Source organism: Castor canadensis, chromosome 3, assembly GCF_047511655.1.
Source record: "Castor canadensis chromosome 3, mCasCan1.hap1v2, whole genome shotgun sequence".
Taxonomy (NCBI): Eukaryota; Metazoa; Chordata; class Mammalia; order Rodentia; family Castoridae; genus Castor; species Castor canadensis.
The window spans coordinates 82,537,196-82,564,738 of record NC_133388.1 but is presented as its reverse complement, the minus strand read 5'-3'; the positions used below and the strand labels follow the sequence as shown (position 1 = coordinate 82,564,738).

Below are 27,543 nucleotides of genomic sequence, written 5' to 3'. Positions count from 1 at the left end.
GGCATGCAAGAATAGTAGGAAAATAAGATAGGAGGAGAAATAAGGGAGAGGATTAGCACTGTCAGATATTAAACATATCCTACAAAAGTTTCCTCAAAACAAGGTGGTGCAACATATCTGTCTTCAAATAAAGTTACAAAATGACCAGAAAAATTACCAAATGGCAGTCATAAGTCCTTTCCTATCAACATTTGTTTTAAATGGATGAAACCCTTCAGTTAAAAAGATGAATGATGAATGAATGGATTAATAATAAAACAGATTGAACTGTATGCAATCTGTAAGAGAAAACTTTACATTTTTTTTGCAGTATGGGATTTGAACTCAGGATCCACACCTTGAGCCACTCCACCAGTCCTTTTTTGTGATGGGGTTTTTTGAGAGAGGGTATCACAAAACTATTTCCCTGGGCTGGCTTCAAATTGAGATCCTCCTGAGCTCTGTCTCTTGAGTAGCTAGGAATATAGGCGTGAGTCACTGACACCTGTCCAAATTTTACCTTTAAGGACACTCAGACTGAAAGTGAAGGGAGGTGAAAAGATATCCCATGCAAAGGGAAACCAAAAGAAAGTGGTGTAGCTATAATTTATCAGACAAAATAGTCTTTTAGCAAAGACCTGTGCAGAGACAAAGAGTGTATATATACACAAAATACTATTACAGGAAAGTAGGAGAGGAGGAAAAGAAGAATCTAAAATTGTATAATGGGTAGAAAAAACCTAGGGGGAAGCTACATGACATTGGTCTTAGCCATGAGTGTTTGGATTTTATCCCAAAAGCTCAGATATAAAAAGTAAAACTAGATAAATAGGATCTCATCAAGTTAAAAAACTTTTACACAGAAAAGGAAACAACGGAGTGAAGAAACAGTGTATGAATTGGGACAAAATGTTTGAAAGCTACATTTGATAAGGATAATATGCACAATCTCTTGAACTTAAACACCTAGTAACAAGAATATGAACAACTCTTTTAAAAATGAGCCAAGGGTTTTCTTAAAAGAAGACACAGCTGGGCACTGTGGCTCACACCTGCTACTTGAGAGGCAAAGGTAGAAAGGATCATGGTTTGAGGCCAGCTAGGGCAAAATAATGAGGCTCCAACTCAACCAATAAGCCTGGCATGGTGGCATGTGCCTGTGGTCTTGCCTACAAGGAGAATCATAGTGTGAGGCTAGCCCCAGGGCAAAAATGCAAAACCTCATCTGAAAAATAACTAAAGTCAAAAGTGCTGGGGGTGTGGCTCAAGGGACAGAGCTCCTGCCTAGCAAATATGAGGCTCTGAGTTCAAACAGCTGTACCACAAGAAAGAAGAGACAACCACATCACTAATCATCAGAAATATGAGACTAAAACCACAGTGAGATATCACCTTCCACCAGCTGAATGCTTATTATCAAAAAGATGAAAGATAGCAACTGTTAGTGGCAATTTAGAGAAGAAGGAACCCTTGTACACTGTTGGTGGGAATTGAAATTGATATACTCATGGAAAACTGAATGAAGTTCCTTTGAAAAACTAAAAACAGGACTAACATATAGGCCAGTAATCCCACTTCTGGGTAAATACTCAAAGTATTTAATATCAGAATGATGAATAGGTAACTAGACTCCCATGTTCCTTTAGCACTATTCATCCTAGCCAGGTAACAGCCTGGGTCTATCAATGAAAGGTGGATAAAGAAAATGTTGCATGTTGTCATATTGTAACACAATTCACATGTAAAAAATGAATTTCTGTCACTGGGAACAACATGGATCAACCTGGAGTATATTATGCTAAGCAAAACCAGCCTGGCACAGATGGACACTACTGCACAATTTCTCATACAATCTAAACTATTGAACCTGTAGATGCAGAGAGTAGAATAATGGTTTCCAAGACTGGAGAGTTAGGGAGAACTGGGAAATGTTGATCAAAGTGTACAAAACTTCAGTTAGACAGGAGGAATACGTTTTCAGAGATCGAATGCATCATAGCATGCTGACTATAATTTATAATACATTGTCTATTTGAAAATTGCTAAGAGAATAAATTTCAAATGTTCTTATTACAAAAATGAGGTGATTAATTAGCTTAATCATTCAACATTGCAAGCATACCTCAGGTTATGTTGTACACCATAAATATATGCAATTAAAGAACTTTCAAATAATTTAAAGCTGTCATTTGATAGGGGAATTCGCTTTTTAAAATGTTCATGACACTCAGTAACTGCTCAATGAGTATGTGTTTCCTGAGTGATGAAAAAGTTGTGTTTTCTGCTCTTTTGAACTTGAAACACTGATATCACCTTCGTGAGCAGCAATGAGTTTTAGACAAGAGTCCAGCAGTGGCTAGAAGAGACAGGCTGAAGGGATCAGGCCCTGAAGACCAGGTGGCCATGGACCCTGAGTGTATTGGAGGGCACTAAGCTCAATGTGGGGAGTTGTCCTGTCCTGACAAGTGAAAGATGGGGTCCAGTGGACAGAAACCCTGCCGGCATCATCCTCCATGGGTCCTGCATGGTAGCAGCACTGGCCTGGTCCTCAGAGGTCATTCTCTCCCAGAGCTTGAGCAGGGCAGGCACTCCACTGGTGGGCCCCTGATGGAACCACACAAAGCAGTGGGTGGCGTAGGTTGGGCGATAAAAGAAAGGGACCTGCCCAGATCAACATAGTCTAGATAAGACAGGTGTTGGCAGATTTTGAGAACTCTGAACAGGGATGGAGCAGGAGGGAGCTTGGGAGGCTGGAGGCCAAGATTGGCCCTGATTTCAGAGGAGGACAGGAAAAGGAACTAATTCCCGATGTGAATGAGGAGCTATTCAAGGAATCTCCATCCCACTCTTCCTCTTTACTACAAGGAAATGTCCCACTTAGGAAGGCCCTTCCCCTGCCCAGTGTGGTGGGGCTATGTCCCCAAGCAGTGACCTCAGCTATGTCTGCTTGGCCACTACGATCAATGGTGTTATTCCTTCCCTCTGCTACATTACACAGAGAAGGCAAGAAATCCACCCTGAGCACCAGGACAAGAGTCATCCAAGTTTCTCTTGATGATACTCAGCTTCAGTCCCGTCAGAAGGGCAGGCCCTGGAGAGACCAGAACGGACAAGGAGGAGCTGGGTAATAGCTTTTAATAGGGCTTTGAGGAGGTGGGGAGCAGAGAAGGACATGGGCAACACAGAAAACAGCAGAATTGTATCAATGGTCTGCCTAGCACAGAATTGGTCCCCATGAATAAAATCAAGAAATAAATAATAATCAAGAAACCAGTGTTCTCAGAAGCTAATGGATCTTTATTCAGTTTTTGGCACCTCCCATCTTCCCTGGACCTACTTCCAGGAAAGATAGTGAAAGAGGGTGTTAAGTCTGCCTCCTGTAGTTAGCGGTGGTTTATGGTTTTCTTTATCCATTTTAGGAAATGTGAGACCTTGGTGAAGACTCATGGAGCTGTCCCATCATTGTGTCCATAATCGACAATGCCCTGGGCTACATTGTTGCACACCAGTGGGCCTCCGGAATCCCCCTGTGAATAGAGAGAGAGAGGAAGAATGAGCCATTGCTCCACCTGGCCCTGTCCTCCATGCTATCTTTTGCCCTTTCTAAGAGAAGGATGACTTGAACAACCTTCTTGGGGGAGAGCAGAAGACAGAGCCACCTGGGGATCTGCAGCTGCCCTGCTCTGTCCACTGTGTACATTGTTACTGGTTCACCTCACCCATGAGACCAGACTCTGTCTTTTCTCCAGGTTCTGGGATTCCCTCCTCTATAAAGGTGTGTGGCACAATTTCTTCCAGAATATGGAGACAGGTTAGTGGGGCTGATATCGAACACGGAGAATGATCCCAGGGATAAGGGTAGGTGCTATGTCTGAAGAGCCACCTGGCTATAATTTCTGCACACTAAACAAGCATCTGAGGTCGGGTTGCATTTTACAGACCTGTGGTTCTATGGAATGGTAATCAACATAGACCCCTTGGCAAGTGACAGGGGTCCTAGTTTTTTCCTACTCCAGCTAGTCTGAGGGAGACTCACAGCTTTGTGGGCAAAAGAGTCCTCTGCTGCTTGGTCTCCAGGTTTTCTATTTTCCCAAAACCCTTTCCACTGAGCCAAAAGAGGCAGATGCTCAGTCTCAACTGAAAGGAGGCACGTCTTATCTTTGGGTCTCCCACGCACATCTGAGAAGAACTGTTGTAATTTCATAAGTGGGTCTTGCACACCTGGTCCTCCATCACTTTCAGCAACACCTCCCATAGTTCATCTGAAGGTTTGCCTGTTGGGGCCATCCACCCCCAGCCGGCCACACTGCACACTGTCCCTGGCTTCACCTGGGAATTGCCTCTGGACAGCCGGAGGAACTGCACAGCTGGAGTCAGCTTGACCTTTCTCTCCAGCTAACAGGAAAAGATTGAGAGAGTTGAGTTCAGCCAATGGCCTCTGAGCCTGGACATCTGTGTTAGTCAGGATGGAAAAGAGGGAAGAGCAAGGTCCCAGAGGGAGTGGCAGACCCTGCACCAAAGACAGCAAGGGCAGCAGGAAGTTGTGCTTTACCTGCAATAACATGATGTCGTTTGTAAAGTCTGGGTGGGAGATGGCTCTTTAAACAGGGATGACCTCCTGAGTCTTCTCCTGTTCTTGATGGTGTGGGAGCCCAGGGTGACATTTATTGACCTGCACTGAAAGCAGAGTGTGTTTGGGGAGGGAAGTGGGGAGTTAGAGGGGACACAGCTCAGGAAGTGTGAAGAGCAGGATACAGCCTGGTGAGGTTGGGCTACAAGTGAAGGAAAATTGAGGGGACAGGAGTTGACTGTACCCTCTGCTTTTTAGCTATTGAGGTAAAATTCTGGAACCATCAGGGACTATGTCAGAGGTTCTCTGGGGTCAGTTACTCCCACGGAAACATGAAATTGCTTTAGTTTTCATCACAATGCCAATCTAATCTAAATAAAATTACAGCCTCCTTAACCACTCAGCAATGCCTGTGGGACCAGTGTGCCTATCTTCCCAAGGAGGCTTGGCTGGTCCTCTCTCTTATCCTGCACATATGTTCCTAGAAGCCCAGGTTGCTCCTTGGGAAGAAACTGGTGTCTCTGTGAAGTGTTTGCAGGAGGTTGTGGGCTGTCTCCTTCTCCTTACCTCTGTAAACAGTGAGCAGCTGTCATCACAAAGTCCTCTTGTATCAGGAAGCCACCACACATCCTCGCAGAACCATTATCCATAGTCCGAATATAGGCCATGTAGGGTCAGGAGTGGGGCTTGGCCTTATGTCCCCCGATGATCTCCCTTGAAAGAAAAGTCTGTTGGCTTGTGTGCACCCATGGGGTGCACCAGTTGGGTTCTGCTTGGTGGCACAGACCTACTGGGAGTCTGGGAACTTTGAATAGCATGGAACTGGGAGAGGGTCAGGGAAGAGGACTCAATTTCCCCCTCTGGAAAATGAGAGAAAAGCAGGTCTTGGTTTATAAATATTTCTTTCATGCATTGTTGGAGGTGAGCATAGCTCTCTGTGGACAATGAATTCCCCAAGACTCCTCATAATTCCTCTGCTGACTTTTGTGTCTCTAGTGAGTTTCTAAGACCCTCCTGAGTTCTAGGATGGTGCTACATTTTAGCTATCAGGACTTCAATTTAAATATAGATTTTGTTACATCCTGTTTCCTGAGGCCTGACATGTAGTAGGCACCCAGTCAATGTTCAGTGGCTTCATGGGGAATGACTTCAGTTAGTCTCTCTTTGAGGGTTGATAGGACTGTGTTAGTGGGATTCTGGAAAACAAGACATTAGGGCCTGCCACAAAAGCTTCTACTTGAAAACATGTGATCTCCCAAATGCCTGGGAAGAACAGGGTTGGAGAGAGGAGCCAAGTGGGTTGGGACTAGGCAGAGGCACAAGCAGTGTCCTGAGGACAGTGATCCACCAATTCTGGGGTCGTTGAGCTCTGGAGTTGTCTGCTAAGCCATAGGTGAGGGGAACACATGTCTCATCCCAGACACAGAGTCAGACCCAGTTTGCCCTCTCCAGTAATTCAATATTTTCTCTCTTCCAGTTCCCATCACCTACTGTGTCCTTCAGGGAAAGCCCAGTTTTGAGATGAGAAGGGTGAGGGTTGGGGGGTGTATCCACTGTCTCTTCTAGAGTCTCTGTCCTCCTATTCCTGCTGACAACGTATCCAGTATCACATTTAGATAGATGGTTAGGGGTGTACAGCAGGGACAGGAGATCTGCGCTGGCTAAGGGATGGGATTGGGCCTCTGAGGGTGGAGTGCTCACTCACCTGCCTTTGCCATGGGTGGCAGAAAGAAGGCCAACAGGAGCAGAAGCAGCTGCATCTTCCCAGGAAGGCTGCTTAGGTCTTCTGGAGCCTTGTTCTTGCTCTCTTTTAGCCCCACTGGAGGAAGGAGGGGAGTGGGCTCAGTGACCGCAGTTTTCCTTTGGTTTTATGTTGAGTCATCATAGAAGGCTTTCGATGAAATCTACCCACCTGCACTGCCTTTGCCACATGACGTCTTCTGTGTAGTTTTGTGAGACTCATGCAGTGACCACCTCAGTACCCACAGCTGATGACTCAGAGAGAACCACATGTCCCAGCTCTGACAGGAACACAAGGGTATGACGTGTGCTCTGTGGGACATGGTATTGACCAGTAGAGGTCCTGGATCTCCAGAAACTTGAGTTTTCAATGATAGATATCAGAGTCTTCCATGCCATGCTGCTAAGTCCATCAGGATAGTTTCTGTAACAGAAGTAGAAATGCGATGTCTTGTACTAGGACCAAGCACATTGGAGGTGTGTTTCCTTCTATTAGAGAGCTGACCATTTGGTGTGGAGAAAGAAAAACCAGTTACCAGAGTTCATGTTAGGGAGGGTCATGGTGCAGAGATGTGCAAAGCAGTAACAAAGCATGATCTTCATCTACTAAACCTGCCTGGCAACCCATTTATCACCACAGCTTCCTTTCAAGGGAATTTTATACATCTCTTATTTAACTACAAGTGTCCAGTATGATAGAGTCCACTTCTCTTTTCAGTGTTGTTAACAAAAGTCCTACACTTGACATTTATTGGTCTCAATTAATGAACTGCTGTTGGCCCTAGGAGTTGAATCTACAGATTGCCTTAAACTAGGTCACACACACTTCTTTGGAAATGCCAGTGTCTTGCCTTGCACAAACCCCTTGAACTAAGGATGGGAAATGGCTGTTTTCCCAAAGCACAGTCATGTCACTAAATTGCTGATACTATTTGACATGAGAAAGTATGCCAGGCAGCCAAAGCTCAACAATTGTCCTTTCAGCATTCTTATGTCCTGTCCAGAGAGCCACATTTCTGACAGCAGGCTCAGCACACTAAACATTGCTTGATGCTCCTTCTATAATGGAAGTGAAAGATTTATTCTAAACAATCTCCGCTTACAAAAGAACAACTAAATACACTTGCCCATTTAAAGCACGGGTTTTCCTCCCTAGCCCTGTACCATTGAAAATCCATGTATAATTTTTAAGTCCTCCAGAACTTAAATATGAATAGCTTGCTGTTGACCAAAAGACTTACCTATGCCACAAACCATTGATAGCTTATGTTATACACATTGCATATGGTAAAATACACAAGCACTGAGAGAAACTTTATATTGCTATATGCAACTTACTGCCGAGAGAAATGGGCCACATGGAAACCATCAGTGACACGGAATTTTAAGCAGATGCTTGCAACACTTGAGCTCACTGCAAAAGCAAGAAGAGAGGGCTATGAAATTATTACAGTGGTATAGGACGTACTACAGTTAATTTATGCAGCTATGATTTAATACTAAGCATAGGATTATGACCCATTTTTAAAAATTGAGGTAAAATTTACATAACATACCTTTAACTGTTACAAAGTGCATAATTTGGTGGCATTCAGTGCATTCAAAATGTGCAATCACACTGTGGGTGGTAGTGCCTGCCTGTAATCCCAGCACTCAGGAATTCGTGGTGGGAGGATCCTGAGTTTGAGGCTAGCCTGGGCTACATAGTGAGAGCCTGTCTCAAAAATTAAAGAAAAGTACAACCACTACCTCTCTGTAATTCAAAAAATTTCAGCTCCCCAGAACACAGTGTAACTATTAAATTGTATGGACAATAAGATCACAAATCATCTCCATATATGCAGAAAAACCATTGAAAAAATTCAACATCTTTCTTGATAAAATCTTTGAAGAAACTAGGAATATAAGGATCGTGACTCAGCGTAATAAAAGCTACATATGATGGACTTTTACCCAGCATTACACTGAATGTGGAAAAGCTGTAAGCATTTAAGTTTCAGGAGCAAGAAAAGAGTGTTCATTCTCACCACTCTTATTCAATGTAGTACTTGAAATCTTAGCCAGAGCAATAAGGCAAAGGAAAGAAGCAAAAGGAATACAAATAGGAAAGGAAGAAGTCAAAATTTCCTTGTTTACATGTGATATCATTCTGTACTTAATAGACCCTAAAGACTCCATCAGATGACTCTTAGATTCCATAAACAGTTTTAGTAAAGTAGCATGAGACAAAATCAATATACAAAAGTCAGTGGCAAATTCAACTATGGTATGTTGTAAGAACTTTTGTAACTATCACAATGTACCCCAGTACAACAATAATAAAAAAAGAGAAAAAACAAAAAAATCAGTACCTTTTCTATGCACTGATAATAAACAGGCTGAAAAAGAATTCAAGAAAACAAACAAACAATAGCCTAAACACCTTGGCACAAGTTTAATCAAATATATTGAAGAACTCTACAGTGAAAGCTATGCAACACTAAAGAAAGTACTTAAAGAAGACACCAGGAGATGGTAAGACATCCCTTATTCATGAATCAGGAGAATTAACATTGTCCATATTACCAGAAGTCATTGATGATTAAATGCAATTCTCATCAAAATTTCAATCAAAGTTTTCACAGAAGTGGGGAAGCAACCCCCAAATTAATGCAGAAACCTAAAAGACCCTGAATAGCCAAAGCAATCCTGGGTAAAAAGAGCTATGCTGGAAGTATCACAGTATCTGACTTAAAACCACATGACAGAGCCATAACAATTAAAGCAGCATGATAGAAGCACACAAAAAGAGATGCATAGGTCAAATGAATAGAAAAGAAGACCCAGAAATAAAGTCACACAGCTACACCATCTAATTCTTCACAAAGGTGCCAAAAAAATCAGTGGAGAAAACAGTTTGTTTAACAAGTGGAGCTGGGAAAATTGGATATCAGCAAGTAGAAGACTGAAACATAACCCAGTTTCTCACCCTGTAAAAAAATCAACTCAAAGGGGATCAAAGACCTTCATGTAAGAAACTTTGAAACTACTAGAGGGAAGCATGGGGGAAATCCTTCAAGATAAAGGCATAGGCAATGACTTTTTGAATTCTGAATAGGATTCCAGTAGCTCATGAAATAATACTATTGATGTTGAAGAGACAGCTTACAGAAGGGGAGAAAATCTTTGCCAGCTATTCATTGGACAGGGATTAATATTCAGAATATATAAAGAACTAAAAAAAATGAAACACCAAAAAGAACAGATAGTCCTATCAATAAAAGGGAAAAAGACTTGAACAGGCAGTTCTCAAATGAAGAAATACAAATGGTCAGTAAGGATGGGAAAAATGTTCAACATTTTTTGCCTCAAGGGAAATGCAAAAAAAACTACGTTCAGATTCTATTTCACCCCCTCAAGAAAAAAAAAAACAAGAAATGTTGGTGATGATGTGAGGAAAAAGGAGCCCTTTTATGTTGTTGGTGGGATGTAAATTAGTGCAGCCACAATGGAAATTAGCATGAAGAGTCCTCATAAAATCAAAATTGGAACTACCATATGATCCTACTATACCACTTCTGGATATAAACCCCAAAGGATCAAACTCCACTTAATACAGAGATACATGCACACCCACTATTCACAATAACCAAGCCTGGAATCAACCTAGGTGCCCATCAGTACATGAATGGATAAATAAAATGTGATTTATATACACAAAAGAGATTTATTCAGTTATAACAAAGAAGAAATTCACATAATTTGCAGGAAAGTGGCGGAACCTTGAGAAAATCTTATCAAGCCAAACAAGCTGTTGTCACCAGTACAAGTATTGCATATGTTCCCTCATGTGTAAAGTTAGGAGGGCAGGAAAAGGACAGGAATGTAAAAGAGGGAGTTAGGAATATGTAGAGGAGAAGGGGAATGAAAAATGTAACATAATTATGAATCCATTCCAAGTATATTTATTTATGTATTAAGATGTAAAAATATAACTATTTTTTCTCAATCAATATATACTAATAAAAATTGACAAAATAAAAGTAGACACAGGCAACCTTATGGAAATGAAAAGGATTATTAAATAATACTATCAACATTTGTACAACTAATTTGATAATCTAAATGAAATGAGCAAATTCCTAGAAACATAAAAATTACCAAACTGAGTCAAGAACAAATAGAAAAAGGAGCAGACCTATACATTAAAGAGATTGAAACAGCAATCAAAAATCCCCCAATAATGATGATCTTGGGTTAGATAGCTTCACCAGTAAGAATTAGCATCAAACACTTCTTTTAAAGAGACGAGGAGGGATGACTTCCTAACACATTCTATAAGGCCAGCAATTAGTTGATTCAAAAGCCAGATAATGACATCAAAAGAAAAGAAAACAAAAGACCCACATTTTTTACAAATATAAATGTAAAAATTCTAGCAAAATTCAAATCAAATATGACAGTGTAATGAAAGGATTATACCCCTATGACTTAAGTGATATTCATCCCAGGAATAAAGGGGTTGACCCAACATAAGGGAAAAAACCTAAAATGTGCCATATTAATAGAATGAAGGGGCAAAACCATATGATCGTGTCAATAGATGCAAAAACACCATTTGACAAAATTCAAAATGTTAAAAAACTGAGCATACTAGGAATAGAAGAGAAATCCCTTAATATCATAAAGGATGTTTACCAAAACCCTAAAAGCTATCATGAAACACAGTGCTGGGAGCCTGAATGTTCTTCCTTACCTCTAACATGAGGAACTAAATTAGGATGTCTGCTTTCATTGAATGTCTACTGCTATTCAACCTTGTACTAGAATCCCTAGATAAGCAATTAGGCAAAACAGTGAAATAAAGGGCAAACTAGAAATGAATTATAGATGATGTGATAAATAAAATCCCAGGGAATCCAAACAAAAACCTACTGGACCTAATAAATGAATTCAGCAATTTCCAGAATACAAGAAATGTATTTCTATGTACCAGCAATGAATGATCCAAAAAGGAAATTAAGAAGACAAGTCCATTTCTGAGATCACAGAAAAGAAGCAAATATGTAGGACTAAATTGAACCAAGGAAATGAAAGAAATTTGCACTGAAAACTGAAAAAAATGTTGAAATAAATGAAAGAATCCTCAACTAACTGGAAAGGCGGTCCATACTCCTTGATTGGGGGACCTCATAATGTTAAACGGCAGGAGTTTCCAGATGGTCTACAGTTTCACCATAACCACTGCCAAAATGTCAATGGCCTTTCTCTGCTGAAATGGAAAAGTCAATTCTAAAATTTGCATGGAATTTTAAGGGGATCTAAAGAAAAAAAATTGAAACAGAAAAAGTTGGAAATCTTGTTCTTAATTTCAAAATTCACTAAAATGACAGTAATGAAAAGAATGTGGTACTGACATAAGGATAGATATATGGACCAATAAAATAGAGTTCAGAGTCCAGAGTCCAGAAATAAATCCAATACTTATGGCCAGTTGATATGCAATCCCATTTGTCAATTTTAGTTATTATTTCCTGAGTTACTGGAATTCTATCCAGAAAGTCATTTTCTACGCCTACATCTTGAAGTACCCTATATTTTCCCCTAGTAGTTTCAACGTTTCAGGTCTTATAGTAAGATCTTTGATCTGTCTTGACTTGATTTTTGTACAGTGTGACAAGTTTCAGTCTTCCACTTGTGAATATTCAGTTTTCCCAGCACCATTTGATAAAAAACCTGTCTTTTCTGCAATGTATGGTTTTTTTTGTCCTTGCTTCTATGTATGTGCTCTGTTACATGTATTGATTTTCATATGAGCTACCCTTTTCTTCTGGAATGAAACTAACTTGATCATAATGTATGATGTATGTGTTGTTGAATTTGGTTTGAAAGTTATTTTATTGGCAATTTTTTCCATCTATGTTCATCAAAGAGATTGGCCTAAGTTTTCTTTTCTTATGTGTGCCCTTACCGTCAAAAGCATTTTTGAAATCATTCCTTTCCTTTCTATACTATGGGACAACTTGAGGTGTTTTTGTGTTAGTTCTTTAACTATCTGGTTGAATTCAGTAATTCTGTGTGGTCTTGGAATTTTCTTTATTGGGAGATTATTTATTACTATTCAATCTCATTGCTTAATGTATACTGACTTAATTTTTTCTAATATCCTCTTGGTTCAGTTTTGGTAGGTCACATGTATCTAGAAATTAATACATTTTTCCAGATTTTCTGATTTATCGGAGTATAAGTTTTCAAGATATTCCCTATTGATCCTATGGATTTCAATGATCTCTTTTATAATATCCCCTTTTTTGTCTCTCATTTTATTGATTTGGGTCTTCTCCCTGGTTTTTGGTTAGTTTGGTAAGAGTTTGTCAATCTTGTTTATCTTTTCAAAGATCCAGTTCTTTGTTTCATTGATCCTTTGTATTGTTCTTTCATTTCCATTCATTAGTTTCAACTCAGATCTTTATATTCTTTCCTTCTAATGATTTTTGGTTTGGCTTGCACTTGCTTTTCCAAAGCCTGTGGTGCATCCTTAGGTTATTTACTTGAGGTCTTTGATTTTTAAGTGTCAGAACTCATAAGTATAAAATACCTGTGAGAACTGCTTTTTCTGTGTCCCACAGAATCAAATAAGTTTTCATTTAATTCTAGGTAGTTTTTAATCTCTCCCTCTCTCTCTCTTTCATCTCTATAATTTCCTTCCATTTTCTGGCTTGAGTTATTTCATCTTCTTTCTCCAGTTCTTTAAGTGTAAAGTTGTGTTGTTTACTTGAGATCATTCTTTCTTTTGTAGTTCTAGATTTCCCTCTGAGTACTGATTTTGCCGTATTCCATTAATTTTCTTACAATATGTTTTCGTTTTCATTCATCTTGAAGAATTTTGTAATTTTCCATGTGATTTCTCTTTGACCTATTGGTTATTTAAATGTTTTGTTAAATTTCTATGCAGTCCCATGTTTGTGAATTTTTATTTTACTATGTTATTGATTTATAGCTTTATTCCATTGAGTTTGGAGAATGCAATTTGTATTTGTATTATATCAGTCTTTTTGACCATACTGAAAATCGTTTCATGTTTTAACATATAGTCTATCCTGGACAATGTTTCATATGTACCTGATAGAATGTGCTTTCTAGTGCTGTCAGTGTTCTCTGTGTGTCTCTCATGTCTAGTTGATTTGGTGCTACCTAAGTCCTCCATTTCCTTACTGATCTTCTGTATAGATGGTTTACACAGTATTAAAGTGAGGTATTGTCACTTCCAACTATTTTTGTAGAACTGTCAATTCCTTTTACCTATTCTGCCAGTGTTTGCTTCATCTTTCTGGAGCTCTGATGTTTGGTGCATACACAGTTGTAATTTTATCACATACACACACACACACACACACACATACACACACACACATACACACAGAGAGAGAGACACACACAAACACAGAGACACACACACACAGCCCTCTTGATATATTGACCTTTATGTCAATATAGAGTATCCTATACTTCTTTTAATATTATTTCACTTGGAGTCTATTTTGTCTGATATTAATATATCCATCCCAGTGCTCTTTTGATTACTATATGCATGGAATATCTTTCTCTAATCTTTTATTTTCACCCTATTTACAGAGTGAGGTCTATGTAAATCTGTTGAAGCAGAATACAGTTGGATCATACTATCAATCCATTCTTCCAATCTCTGACTTTAATTGATGAGTTTAATCCATTTACATTTAAAGTGATTACTGATAATGAGGGACTTAACTCTGTCATTTTGCTCCTTAATTTTTCTAGTACTGTCTTCTTTTGGTTTTGATTTTTTTCTGGTGTACTATTTTGAATTGTGCTTCATTTTCTTTTCCATATGTCTTTAAAGTTAATTTCTTAATGGTTACTATCCTAAATGACATGGTTACAGCCTAACTTTATGTCAACTTAATTTAAATTAATGTCAGTTCCTATCCAACTCCATCCCCCCCTCCTTAAGTTGTTATTGTCACAAGTTGTAGAAATGCATTGCATGCTGATCAATTAATTCAGTTTTTCTAATTATCTTATAATTATAAAATAATTTCTAAATTATTGCTTTATGCATTATTCTTTAAAATAATATAGGAAACAAAAAGAGCAGTTGCACACACATATAAATATAAATACATAAAAATACTAGCACCTGCATTTATCTATGCAGTTCTCTTATTGGAAATCTTTATTTCCTCATTAACCTCATGTTACCATTTAGCATATTTTTGTTTCAATATACTGAACTGCCATAGTCTGGTCCCTTAGATTAAATGCAATTCCCATCCAAATTTCAATGACAGTTTTCACAGAAGTGGAAAAGCAACTCCAAAATTAATAAGGAAACCCAAAAGACCCTGAATAGAAAAAGCAATCATGGGTAAAAAGAGCTATGCTGGAAGTATCACAGTATCTGACTTCAAACCACATGACAGAGTCATAACAGTTAAAGCAGCATGATAGAAGCACACAAAAAGAGATACATAGGACAAATAAATAGAAAAGAAGACCCAGAAATAAAGTCATACAGCTACACCATCTAATTCTTCACAAAGGTGCCAAAAACATCAATGGAGAAAAGAGAGTTTGTTTAACAAGTGGTATTGGGAAAACTGGATATGAGCAAATAGAAGATTGAAACATAACCCAATTTCTCACTCTGTATAAAAATCAACTCAAAGGGGATCAAAGACCTTCATGTAAGAAACTTTGAAACTACTAGAGGGAAGCATGGGGGAAATCTTTCAAGATAAAGGCATAGGCAATGACTTTTTGAATTCTGAAGAGGATTCCAGTAGCTAATGAAATAATACTATTGATTTGAAGAGACAGCTTACAGAAGGGGAGAAAATTTGCCAGCTGTTAATTGGACAGGGATTCATATTCAGAATATAAAAAGAACTAAAAATGTGAAACACCAAAAAGAACATTTATGCCAATCAATAAATGGGAAAAGAACTGAACAGGCAGTTCTCAAATGAAGAAATACAAATCGTCAATAAGGGCATGAAAAATGTTCAACATTTTTAGCCTCAAGGGAAAAGCAAATAAAAACTACATTCGGATTCTATTTCACCCCCTCAAGATAACAAAAAACAAGAAATGTTGGTGAGGATGTGAGGAAAAAGGAGCCCTTTTATGTTGTTGGTGGAATGTAAATTAGTGCAGTCACAATGGAAATTAGTATGGAGAGTCCTCAAAAAATTAAAATTGGAACTACCATATTATTCTATTATACCACCTCTTGATATAAACCCCAAAGGATCAAACTCATCTTAATATAGAGATACATGCACACCCATGTTTACTGTAGCAGTACTCACAATAGCCAAGCCATGGAATCAACCTAGGTGCCCATCAGTACATGAATGGATAAATATAATGTGATTTATACACACAAAAGAGATTTATTCACTTATAAGAAAAAAAAATTCACATAATTTGCAGCAAAGTGGCAGAAACTTGAGAGAATCTTATCAAGCCAAACAACCTGTTGTTACCAGGACAAGTATTGCATGTGTTCCCTATTATAAAGGTTGAGGGCTGGAAAAGGACAAGAACGTAAAAGAGGGACTGTTAGGAGTATGTAGAGGAGAAGAGGGGTGAAAAATGTATTAGAGTTACGAATCCATTCCAAGTATATTTATATATGTATTGAGATGTAATGAATGTAACTATTTTTGCTCAATTAATATATACTAATAAAAATTGACAAAAGAAAAACAGACACAGACAACCTTAGGGTAATGAAAAGGATTATTAAATAATACTATCAACATTTGTGCAGCTAATTTGATAATCCAAATGAAATGAGCAAATTCCTAGAAACATAAAAATTTCCAAACTGAGTCAAGAACAAATAGAAAAAGGAGCAGACCTATACATTAGAGAGATTGAAACAGTAATCAAATATCTCCTAATAATGATGATCTTAGGATCAGATAGCTTCACCAGGAAGAATTAACATCAAACACTTCTTAAAAAAGAAGAAGAGGGATGACTTCCTAACACATTCTACGAGGCCAGAAATTATTTGATTCAAAAGTCAGATAATGACATCAAAAGAAAAGAAAATACAGACCAACATTTTTTATAAATATAAGTGTAAAAATTCTAGCAAAATTCAATCAAATCAAATATGACAGTGTAATGAAAGGATTATACCCCTACGACTTAAGTGATATTCATCCCAGGAATAAAGGGGGTCACCCAACATAAGGGAAAAAACATAATGGGCCATATTAATAGAATGAAGGGGCAAAACCATATGATCATGTCAATAGATGCAAAAACACCATTTGACAAAATTCAAAGTGTTTAAAAACTCAGCATACTAGGAATAGAAGAAATTCCTTAACATCATAAAGGATGTTTACCAAATCCCTAAAGCTACATCAAACACAATGCTGGAAGCCTGAATGTTCTTCCCTACCTCTAACATCAGGAACTAAATTAGTATATCTGCTTTCATTGAATGTCCACTGCTATTCCACCTTGTACTAGAATCCCTAGACAAGCAATTAGGCAAAATAGTGAAATAAAGGGCAAACTAGAAATGAATTATAGATGATGTGATAAATAAAATCCCAGGGAATCCAAACAAAAGCCTAGCACACCTAATAAATGAATTCAGCAATTTCCAGAATACAAGAAATGTATTTCTATGTACCAGCAATGGATGATCCAAAAAGGAAATTAAGAAGACAAGTCCATTTCTGAGATTACAGAAAAGAAGCAAATACCTAGGACTAAATTGAACCAAGGTAGTGAATGAAATTTTCCCTGCAAACTGAAAAAATGTTGAAATAAATGAAAGAATCCTCAATTAACTGGAAAGGCAGTCCATACTCCTTGATTGGGGGACCTCATAATGTTAAACGGTAGGAGTTTCCAGATGGTCTATAGGTTCATCATAACCACTGCCAAAATGTCAACGGCCTTTCTTTGTTAAAATGGAAAAGTCAATTCTAAAACTTGCATGGAATTTAAAGGGGATCAAAAGAAAAAAATTGAAATAGAAAAAGTTGGAAATCTTGTTCTTCTTAATTTAAATTCACTAAAAATGACAGTAATGAAAAGAATGTGGTGCTGACATAAGGATAGATATATGGACTAATAAAATAGAGTTCAGACTCCAGAGTCCAGAAATAAATCCAACACTTATGGACAGGTGATATTTTTTGCAGAGCTTGAACTCAGGGCCTGATGCTTGCTAGGCAAGTACTATACTACTTATGCCACAGACTCATCCTAGCCAATTGCTTTTTCATAAAAGTAGTCAAGGAAATCATGAGTATTCAGTGGAGTATGACTAACATCTTCAACGAATGGTGCTGAGAAACCTGAATCCCATATGCAAAAGAATGAGTAAACATCTCTGCCTCAGTCCAAATACAATGAATCAAAAATGGATCAGCAGCCTAAGATAATAGCTAAAGGCATAAAAGTATTAAATTTACCCTTACCACTACCCTTTCTTACCCAGGCCCCTCCTCCTGCTTCTCCTGTCCTCATTCCATAATCAGCCCCTTTACTGTCATGTTTTTTCTTAGATTCTACATGAGAGAAAGCATGTGATTCTTGTCGCTGTGGGAATGACTTATTTTGCTTAGCACAATAATCTCCAGTTCCATCCACTCTCCTGTGAATGACATGGTTTTATTCTTCTCTATGGCTGAAGAATACTATTTTGTGTAGTTATACCACAGTTTCCTTATCTATTCATCCACTGATGGATACCTCAGCTGATTTTGTGTTTGACAATATTGTGGGCTGTATGAGGGTAAGCATGGGTGTCTCTCTATTATGTTGATTTTGATTCTTTTGTGTATATACTCTGAATTGGCACACTTATTTTTAAAAATTAATATTTATATTTTAATTTTTTGAGGAGCCTCAATATTAATTTCCATAGTGGCTACACTAATTTATATTCCCCAAACAGTGTATAAGCATTCATTTTCTTCTATATCTTTTTTGTTTGTTTTTGTTGTGTTTTTTGGTGTAGTGGTGTTTGAATTCAGGGTCTTATGTTTGCTAGGCAGGCGCTCTACCCTTTTAGCCATTCCAGCCGTCCTTGATTTCTTCATGGTAGCTATTCTGACTAGAATGAGATGGAATCTCAGTGTCGTTTTTTTCTTTCCTTTCCTTTTTTTTTTGAGATAAGAGTCTCACTATGTAGCCCAGGCTGACCTCAAACTCATAATCCTTCTTCCTGCATGAAGAGTTAGGATCATTTCAATTTGCATTTCCCTGATGGCTTAAGATGTTGATGATTTTTTTCATGTACTTATTGGGCAGTTAAACTTCTTCATTGGAAAATTGTGTGTTCAGTTCATTTGCCCACTTCGTCATTGGATTATTTGTTTCCTTGGTGTTTACATTTTTGAATTCTTTACATATTCTGGATATTAATCCCTGTGCAGTGAATAGTGGGGCAAGGACTTTCTCCCCATCTATGTTCATCAAAGACATTGGTCTAAGTTTTTTTTCTTGTGTGTGTCCTTCTCAGCAAAAGCATTTTGGAAATCATTCCTTTCCTTTCTATTTTATGGGACAATATGAGGTGTATTGGTGTTAGTTCTTTACATTTCTGGTTGAATTCAGTAACTCTGTGTGGTCTTTGAGTGTCCTTTGTTGGGAGATTAATTATTACTGTTCAATCTCATTGCTTAATGTATACTTATTTTTTCTAATATCCTCTTGGTTCAGTTTTGGTAGGTCATATGTATCTAGAAATTAATACACTTTTCCAGATTTTTTATTTATTGGAGTATAAATTTTTAAGATATTCCCTAATGATCCTATGGATTTCAATGATATCTTTTATAATATCCCCTTTTTTTGTCTCTCATTTAATTGATTTGGGTCTTCTCCTTCTGTTTTTGGTTAGTTTGGTAAGAGTCTGTCAGTCTTGTTTATCTTTTCAAAGACCCAGTTCTTTGTCTCATTGATCCTTTGTATTGTTCTTTCATTTCCATTCATTAATTTCAACTCTGATCTTTATATTCTTCCCTTCTACTGATTTTTGGTTTGGCTTGCTCTTGCTTTTCCAAGGCCTGTGGTGCATCATTAGGTTATTTACTTGAGGTCTTTGATTTTTAAATGTCAGAACTCATAAGTGTAAACTTCCTGTTAGAACTACTTTTTCTTTGTCCCACATAATCAAGTTTTCATTTAATTCTAGGAAGTTTTTAATCTCTCTCATGTTTATAATTTCCTTCCATTTTTCTGGCTTGAGCTATTCCATCTTCTTTCTCCAGTTCTTTAAGTGTAAAGTTATGTTATTTACTTGAGATCATTCTTTCTTGTGTAGTTCTAGATTTCCCTCTGAGTACTGATTTTGCCATATTCCACCAATTTTCTTTCAGTATGTTTCATTTTCATTCATCCTGAAGAATTTTGTAATTTTCCCTGTGATTCCTCTTTGACCTACTGGTTATTTAAATGTTTTGTTAGATTTCCATGCATTCCCATGTTTGTGAATTTTTTTCCTATGTTATTGATATCTAGCTCTATTCCATTGTGTTTAGTGAATGGAATTTGTATTATATCAGTCTTTTGATCATATTGAAAATCATTTCATGTTTTAATATATAATCTATCCTGGACAATGTTTCATATGTGCCTGATAGAATGTGCTTTCTATTGCTGTCAGTGTTCTGTGCCTGTGACCTGCGTGGGTATGCTGCGTAAACCTGACTAAGAGCGATGGGCAATGAGAAATAAGACACACACAGACATACAGACATAAAACATTAGTCAGAAAGCTGGGATCACGTTTCCTCATAGGAAACGTGAGTGCCTACCTGGGCCAGAGTCTTTATTTTATAGGTCCGTACAAGGAAAAGACTCAGTTAAAAATTAAGCTTCAACAACTGTTTGATCTAAGGTAAAAGGAATGCGGTTTGGTGGGCTGCTTTTCCAAAGGGTATAGAAGCTTAATTACAACACATCAGTTCTGGAATCATCAAGGCACGCAGGGCACCTTATCTAAGGTGTTGATTAATCTGGCATCAGTGAGGAGTCTCCTAAGAGTTCTGGAACTTTATCTAGTTTTGCATCAGGGGGCTGGTGTGTAGACACAGCAGGTTGTATTCTTCAAGGAGTTGTGAGAACAAAGGTCAAGACACCAGGTCCTTAATGAATAGGAAAAAAGTACTTTGTAACACTGATATGCTATGCAAATGTTACTTATTGTTTTATATAGCTTAATATACCCAACAGAGAGACTTCATATTTTGGGGCCCTCATTTAAATTACTGAGCTAAATTACTTTTACTATTGGAATATTTTCCATTCCAAAGCTACCAGCTTTTAAATCTTGAATGTCCCCCCAAAGCCCATATGATAAAGACATGGGCCCCAAGCTGGTGGTATTGGAGGTACTGGAACCTTTAACAAATGGGGTTAAGTGAGAGCTGTCTTTGTGTTACCAGAGGCATGCTCTCAAGGAGACTGTAGGACCCTGGCACTTTCATCTACTGCTGTTTCTCACTTCCAGGCCATAAAGTGAGTGGCTGTATTTTACCAACTGTTATGATGGGCCTGCCATAGTCCAAAAGCAACAGGCCTACCAATCATGGACTGAAACCTCTTAAACTGTGAGCAAAAATGAACCTTTTCTCTTTATAAGTGCTCATTATCTCACACATCTGTTATAGTGACTGAAGGTCACCAACACACAGTCACTTACTGTAATAATTTGCATGTATTCAACTAGAACTATTTCTTCATTCTGATAAAGACATTGGAGGACAAAGAGGTTAAGTAACCCTCCCAAGGTTGCTCAGCTGGTAGCTGAGAGTACAAAGATTGAAATGAAGGAAAATTGCTCCCTAAGTCCTTACCCTTTAACCATGACTTTTTCCACATTCAACTAGGATAAATTCCTTATGCTTATAGCACTATGCAAATATTTACAAAATACTCATCTATATATTCAATTTAAGCCAAACAATAAAACCAATAAGCTTTCAATTAAATGTATTAATGAGCCAGGCATGGTGGTACAACCTGTGATCCCAGCTACTTGGGAGGCAGAGATCAACCAACAAGCCAGGCATGGTGACATGTACCTGTGATCCCTATGAAAGAGGCATAGGTAGGAGGATCATGGTAGAAATCTGGCTCCGGGCAAAAATGTGAGGGCCTATCTAAAATATAGCTAAAGTAAAAGGGACTGTGGGTGTGGCTCAAGTGGTAGAGTGCCTGTTGTGCAAGCACAGAACTCTGAGTTCTATCTAAGTCCTCCATTTCCTTACTGATCTTCTGTATACATGGTTTATACAGTATTAAAGTGAGGTATTGTCACTTCCAACTATTTTTATAGAACTGTCAATTCCTTTCATTTATTCTGCCAGTGCTTGGTTCATTTATCTGGAGCTCTGGTGTTTGGTGCATACACAGTTGTAATTATATCACACACACACACACACACACACACACACACACACACACACACACAAACATAAACACAGAGACACACACAGCCCTCTTGATATACTGATCTTTATGTCAATATTGAGTGTCCTATGCTTCTTTTAATATTATTTCACTTGGAGTCTATTTTGTCTGATATTAATACATCCATCCCAGTGTTCTTTTGACTACTATATGCATGGAATATCTTTCTCTAATCTTTTATTTTCACCCTATTTGCAGGGTGAGGTCTATGTAAATCTGTTGAAAGCAGAAAACAGTTGGATCATATTATCAATCCATTCTTCTAATCTCTGACTTTAATTGATGAGTTTAGTCCATTTATATTTAATGTGATTACTGATAATGAGGGACTTAACTCTATCATTTTGCTCCTCAATTTCTCCAGTACTGTCTTCTTTTGGTTTCAATTTTTTTCTGGTGTACTATTTTGAATCATGCTTCATTTTCTTTTCCATATGTTTTTAAAGTTAATTCCTTAATGGTTACTATCCTAAATGACATGGTTACATCCTAAATTTATGTCAACTTAATTTAAGTTAATGTCAGTTCCTATCCAACTCCATCCCCCTCCTTAAGTTGTTATTGTCACAAGTTGTAGAAATACATTGCATGCTAATCAATTAATTCAGTTTTTCTAATTATCTTATAATTATAAAATAATTTTAAAATTATTGCTTTATGCATTATTCTTTAAAATAATATAGGAAACAAAAGAGAAGTTGCACACACATATAAGTATAAATACATAAAAATACTAGCACCTGCATTTATCTATGTCGTTCTCTTATTGGAAATGTCTATTTCCTCATTTAATCTCATGTTACCGTTTAGCATATTTTTGATTCAATATACCGGACTGCCATAGTCTGGTTCCTTAGATTTGTTGTTTATTTGTTTAAATTCTTGGTATATTATTATTTACCAATCAAATTTGAGGACTTTTTTCCAGATATGGAATTTTTGGTTGACATTTTTAATTCCTGAACATTAAATATATCATGTAACTGCCTTTTGGTCTCCATGGTTTCTGATGAGTAATGAACTATGAATCTTTATGAGGATCATTGTCTGTGATGAGTACCTTCTCTTTTGCTGTTTTAAATATCTCTACTTTGTCTTTTAACAGTTTTATTAGTGTGCTCATTTTAAGTTTATCTTGCTTGGAGTTTTGATTGTTTTTGAATGTGTATGTTCTTGTATTTAATCGTACTTGGGAAGTTTGGGGTCATTATTTATTAAAAATAGTTTTGAACCTTTCCTCTCTTTCTAGGACTCACCTAACACATATTTGGTCCTCTAGTGTCCTAATGGTCCCTTAGGCCCTGTTTATTTTTCTTCATCCTTTTTTTTTTTTCTGCTCCTCAGATTGAGTTATGTCATTTACCCTTTAACTTCACTGATTCTGTCCTATGCCTGGTTCCTAAATGTGGTGTCAAATCCTAGCCTAGAGTCCAGAATAGCTAGGAGAGACAGGCTAAAGGGTATCAGGCTCTGAGAGACTAGGTGACCAAGGACCTTGAGCACTGGTGACTGGTGGCTGAGGGCACTGAGCTAAATGTGAGGAGTTGTCCTGCCCTGTCAAGTGAAAGATGGGGTCAAGTGCCCTGGAGAGAACCTTGCATGCATCATCCTCCAGGGCTCCTGCAAGATGGCAGCACTGGCAGGTCCTTGTGGGGTCATTCTCTGCCAGAGCATGAGCAGGGCTGGCACTCCACTTGTGGGGCCCTGATGGAACCACAGGGATCTGTGGGTGGCGTAGGTTGGGGGATAAATGAAAGGGACCTGCTCAGATCAACATGGTCTAGATAGGACAGGGGTTGAAAGATTTTGAGAACTCTGAACAGGATGGAGCAGGAGGGGTGCTTGGGAGGCTGGAGGCCAAGATTGGCCCTGATCTCAGAGGAGGACGGGAAATGCAACTAATTCCCAATGAGAATGAGGAGCTATTCAAGGAATCTCCATCCCACTCACCTCTTTACCACAAGGAACAGTCCTGCCTAGGAAGATCCTTTCCCTGTGTGGTGGGGTCTGTCCCTCAGCAGTGACCTCAGCTATGTCAGCTTGGCCACTACGATCAATGGTATTATTAACTTCTCCTCTGCTTCGTTACACAGAGGAGGTAAGAAATCCACACTGAGCACCAGGACAAGAGCCATCCAAGTTTCTCTTGATGGTACTCAGCTTCAGTCCTGTCAGAAGGGCAGGCCCTGGAGAGACCAGAACGGATAAGGAGGAGCAGGGTAATAACTTTTAATAGGGTTTTGAAGAGGTGGGGACGAGAGAAGAAAATGGGGAACGCAGAAAACAGCAGAATTGTGTCATTGGTCTGCCTAGCACAGAGTTGGTCCCCATGAATAAAAATCAAGGAATAAGCAATAAACAAGAAATCAGTCTTCAGAGAGCTATGGATGTTTATTCAGCTGTGGGCACTTCCCATCTTCCCAGGACCTAGTTCCAGGAAAGATGGTTATAGAGGGTGTTAAGTCTGCCTCCTGTAGTTAGCGGTGGTTTATGGTTTTCTTTATCCATTTTAGGAAATGTGAGACCTTGGTGAAGACTCATGGAGCTGTCCCATCGTTGTCTCCATAGGAGACAATGCCCTGGGCTACATAGTGGCACACCAGGGGGCCTCCAGAATCCCTCTGTGAATACAGAGAGAGGATGAATGAGCCATTGCTCCACCTGACACTGTCTTCCATGCTATCTTTTGCCCTCTCTCTGAGAAGGACGAATTGAACAGCCTTTTTGGGGGATATCAGAAGGCAGAGCACCCTGGGGACCCACAGCTGCCGTGCTCTGTCCACCGTGTACATTTTTACTTGTTCACCTTGCCTGTGGACCAGACTCTATCCTCTCCACCAGGTTCTGGGATTTTCTCCCCTAAAAAGGTTTGTGGTTCAATTGTTTCCAGGACAACAAGACAGGTGCGTGGGGCTGATATTGAACATGGAGAATGAACCCAGTGACAAGGGTAGGTGCTATCTCTGAAGAGCCACCTGGGTATAAAAATTTCTACACACTCAGGGAGCACAGTTTTCTTAATCCTGTCATCTGAACTCTGGTGGCATGTTGCAGACTCGTGGTTCTATGGAATGGTATTCAACAGAGACCCCATGATAAGTGGCAGGGGTCCTAGTTTTTTCCTACTCCAGCTGGTCTGAGGGAGAAATCACAGCAGGTAGACAAAAGAGTCCCATGTTGCTTGGGTCTCCAGGTTCTGTCTTTTCCCCAAAGCCTCTTTCCAGAGTCAAGAGAGGCAGACGCTCAGTCTCACCTGGAAGAAAGCACATCTTATCTTTGGGTCTCCCACACACATCTCATAAGCATTGTTGTAGAAATCTCTAAAGTAGGACTTGCACATCTGGTCTTCTGTATTGTCAGCTGTACCTCCCACAGTTTGTTTGAAGGTTTGCCTGTTGGGGCCATCTTCTTCCAGCCAGCCATACTACACACTGTCCTTGGCTTCACCTGGGAATTGCCTGTGGGCAGCCTGAGGAGCTGCACAGCTGCAGTGAGCTTGACCTTTCTTTCCGGCTGATGGGGAAGAAGCAAGAGAGTTCAGTTCAGCCAGTGGCCTTTGGGCCTGGACACCTGTGATATCCAGGATGGAAAGGAGGAAAGGGGCAGGGTCAAAGGGGCAGAGAAGTTCCTGCACCAAGGAGAGCAAGGGCAACAGGGAGGTGACCCTTATTTGCAGTAACATGATGTCCCTGCAGAAATCATTAGGATTATAGTCTCAGTGGGAGATGGCTCTTTTCACAGGGATGACCTCCTAGGTCTTCTCCTATTCTTTGATGTTGTGGGTGCCCAGGGTTAATTTATTGAGCTGCACAGAGAGCAAAGTGAGGGGACTAGAGTGACTGTATCCTCTGCCTCTGAAGGACTTCTAGGGGCTCCATACTGCTTCTAGGCAATGTCATGAAATTGCTCCAGTTGGCATTTTGACCCTTACTGCATGTTTTCACTTCCACCACTGCTTTAATTGGGCAATGTTTTCACTTTCTATGTAACTGTGCTGCTTGCTCTGACACCAAAACTTACCCATCCTAATTCATAAGCTTTCATTTTCCCAGTCCTGCTTTCTGATATGCTCTCTTGAGCTTGTGTTATCATAACCCTGGGAATTTCTGAAGGCTAAACTCCCCCTAGAGGACAGGGTCACTGTTGGGGGTCTCAGGAGTGTGGGCTGTCTGAACTTCTCACCTTCCCCAGCAATGAGCAGCTGTCAGCACAAAGTCCTCTTGCACCAGGATGCCACTGCACCTGCGCTTACTCTCCCCAATTTGAAACTGCAGAAGTGTCATGTAGGGGTGGGAGTGGTGCTTGGCCTCATCCTCCCGATGGTCTCTGAAAGAAATGTTGGGGTGCAGGGTGACTGTGACTGTGCTTGTCCTCTGCCTCCTTCTTTACACACACGGAAAAGATACAGTCTGTCTTCACAATGGTATAGCCACTGAGGATCCTGTACCACATGTCTTGCTCTCTTTCTTTTTAATGAGTCTCCCCAAACTCTCTGAATCTCCCCAGCACCATTATTGGTTTCTTTTTCTATTAATTTACCTATGAGAATATGGAGTTGGATTTTCAAAAATTCTCCTGTTCTCATGCTTGACACATTTGGGTATTCAGTTTATTTTTCTTTTTTCTGTATGAATGGATGACCTCCAATTAGCATTTGGTTGGGGCTTGGTGGTGATGGGATTGAAGACCATAGGGATAATGGAGGAGGGGACTGCCAGAGACAGAGATGCAGCTTGGGACATTGGAAAGGTGAAAATAAGAGGACAAGTGAAGTAGTCAAAGGCAAAGAGAAGTGGAGTCGAGGCAACAGAAGAGTTGGAAGCAGTCATCTTACCATCCCTGAGGTTGGATGCATGCTGGGCCTCTTTCCTCAGCAGGACTGAGGGATGGAGAACTCTGACTAATGCAAAGAGTTCTGAAATAGGTTCCAGTGAACCTCCACCCTCCACACTGCAGAATTGTGGTCTGAGTTTCCCTTTTCTGGGTTGGAGTGAGGGATTTAGTTGTTCATCCTTTGTAGCATCACATCATCTGCTTAATCTTTCTAAGGACACCCCAGTCTCCAAGTCCTGAAGTAAAGTCTGGGGAGAGGCAAGAACCTCCTAAACCTTCTGGGGAACAGCCTCCCTTGTCCTGTCCTTGTTCATCACCAGGTTGGGATTGGGGTTGGGAGCTATGGTTCAGAAAATTTCTGAGTTCAGTTTGAGGAAAATTCCTGACCAAGACTGAACAGCAAAGTCAGGAGCACAGGGGATTTTGTGAGATGGGCTCAGCCCAGGGGTCAGAAGAAAAGTCAGTAGGAACAGCAGTAACCACATCTTCCCAGGAAGATTGTCGAGGTCAGAACTGTCCAGGTGAGAGCAGACAAAGTCTTTGAAGGCAGATGAAGGAGGCGTGGGCTCAGTGATCTTACAGACAAAGCTCCTTTGGTTTTCATGGGCATCACCATACATGGTAGTTTGTAGATATTCTCTGGTTTAGGTGAAAATCACACTGCCACCACATTGACATCTTGATGCCAAGTCACAAGTTGAAAATAAGAGTAGAAACAAGAAGGTTGATGTTGTTGTGTGAAACTCTGCAGTGACTGTACTGATGCAAATTGTCTCCTTTTCTCAGCTCTTGGGTCTTTTTATAGTCTAGTAAGATCCCAACTAGTTATATGGTAGTCTAGATCTAGGGATAAGGAAGCTATGGATCCTTCCCTCAAAAAGCTGATAATTGACTGAAGTGGATGAAAATCTGTGCTTAGAGCACAAGACAGGAAGGATTAATCCAGCATG

General features: G+C 39.2%; 1 protein-coding gene and 2 pseudogenes across 1 annotated transcript in view; 1 reads left to right on the top strand and 2 right to left on the bottom strand.

The window, feature by feature from the left end:
* LOC141421230 (inhibitor of Bruton tyrosine kinase-like) overlaps positions 1-27,543 on the top strand; it is a 1,912,155-nt gene that overhangs the window by 1,193,936 nt on the left and 690,676 nt on the right. The gene's annotated exons all lie outside the window — the stretch shown is intronic.
* LOC109679267 (granzyme B-like) lies at positions 3,279-6,481 on the bottom strand (annotated as a pseudogene).
* Positions 24,238-26,043, bottom strand: LOC109679266 (granzyme B-like; annotated as a pseudogene).